Source organism: Pseudomyrmex gracilis, unplaced genomic scaffold, assembly GCF_002006095.1.
Source record: "Pseudomyrmex gracilis isolate BER0280 unplaced genomic scaffold, ASM200609v1 scaffold_2167, whole genome shotgun sequence".
Classification (NCBI taxonomy): domain Eukaryota; kingdom Metazoa; phylum Arthropoda; class Insecta; order Hymenoptera; family Formicidae; genus Pseudomyrmex; species Pseudomyrmex gracilis.
This window is the reverse complement of record NW_018022751.1, coordinates 20,616-22,610: the sequence shown is the minus strand read 5'-3', so window position 1 is coordinate 22,610 and position 1,995 is coordinate 20,616. Positions and strand designations below refer to the sequence as shown.

Sequence of the window (1,995 nt, the reverse complement as noted above, 5' to 3'; positions counted from 1 at the left end):
TGTTCATGCGGTAAAATATACATAGGTAAAACTGGTAGAATGATAAGCACACGACTAAAAGAACATCAGTCAGCAGTACGTCTAAAACATTACTCACAATCGGCATTAGCAGAACACCATTTGGAAACTGGCCACAAAATTATGTTTGACCAAACTCAAGTACTAAACAAAACTAGGGTTTACTTTTCTAGAAAGTATATGGAATCTCTGGAGATATACAAACATCCAAACAATCACAATAGAGACAATAGACATATGATTACAATAGTTCACTATGGCATTCTATCTTGCCATAACACATCCCTCCTCCTTTTTACCATTTCATCCCCCCTACACCACACCCTTCCCACTCCAATCTAGCGCTATAAAAGGGGACACCTGACCAAGAGCATCTCAGTATCAGGCTGCTCTTTAAACCCTGATGAAGTGAGCTGTAATGTTCGACAAAACGTCGGTATAAAAATGACACTTACGTGGTTCAAACCCAAAAAAACATCTTTGTATGTTATTACTACACACCGCAAAAGCATCAAATACATAAATCTATTTGTTTATAAGAAAAAAATGGTATGTTTTAGATTTCATTGTTATAATCTACGAAACACTGATAGTATTATATAACGTGCAATGTAGGATGTATTGTATATCCGATGACTGTGGTAATTTTATTTTTTTATATAGTTTGCGTATGTAATTCAGATGGAATTTAGAAACAAGACAATAAATTTTTACTTTTAGTACAAACAAGATATNGTCTGATATATAAAAGTATGTAAAAGTATTTTCCAAATAAATTATATATATTGTATTATAGTTTTGAATAAAGTACAAATACAAATCTGAAATAATGGAATAAACTTTATTATTTAAGAAAAAACAAACGTTTTATTTTTCTAATAAATTTACAGTTTTAGAGTTTTTTTTTAAAATACAATGTTCATAAAAATTCTGGTTAGCATCTGATTTATTTTAAAGTATAAAGAATATTACAAAATGTACTTTTTTTTATTTGTTGTGTGAGCGACTTTTCTTTTTGGTAATTTATCCCGTCTTGGGTGTTGTACGAGAGCGTCACCCACACCGTCGGCACGTCTTTGGTTATATCCAAAANTTACTAAATGTATACTTAGGCGCCAGGTGTGAAAATCACGCTGCCCAAACACACGGTAACAATATCTCAATAAAATCACCAATTACCTTGGACGTGTCGGCAATCTCCCAGAAAAGAAAATACTCGGCAGCTCAGAATCTGAAACTGAGAGGCGGGGATTCNGGAGGCTTTAGGCTCAAGGGAGAAAGAAACTCAGCTCAGTCACAAATAAATAACAAAGTAAAAAAGAATATATTTAGTTTACAATATGGTTGCAAGTGTAGCGGCCTTCCGCTTGTTTACAGGAGTGGAATTCGTAGATAATATTGAGCCGGTCGTCGGCACGCGGCAGTCACGGCACGCATACACGGCGCAAAAATAACGAAGATTGTAGACGGTCAATTTGCGAAACGCAGCGCGATTTGGCAGCGGCTTTCTTGCTACAGGACAACGGCAGAGTACATCTAATAATTTGATAAATAGAGCAGTAATAGCTCCCGCTGTTAAGACAGGAAATTATTTTGGCATTGGCAAGTTACGGCGCGCGACGGGAACGTGTATCGGTCTCTTCGCCCGCTGACGCAATCTTCAAGCGCGCCGGTGTAAACACGATAGGCCTGGAATGTACTCCGCGAAAGAAAATAACAACGGCACGGCTCGGGACCGTCCACGATAACGAATGTACAATGCTAAACGAACTGACCATTATTACAGCACAGAAACGAGAATATTCTACTGAACAAAATACGAATTCGACAAGACGGCACGATACACGCAAGACTGTGGCGACCGTGAGAAGAGAGAGCGATCTTTACAAATTACCGGCGCGACACAATATTCTACGTGACAACTAATATGTCTCGCAATAACAATTGACACGACTACCTCCGCGTCGAATCCGTGAC

At 37.8% G+C, this 1,995-nt stretch overlaps 1 pseudogene; it reads right to left on the bottom strand.

Moving 5' to 3' along the window:
- The window catches only part of LOC109862670, an 11,068-nt pseudogene that overhangs the window by 1,147 nt on the left and 7,926 nt on the right, over positions 1–1,995 (bottom strand).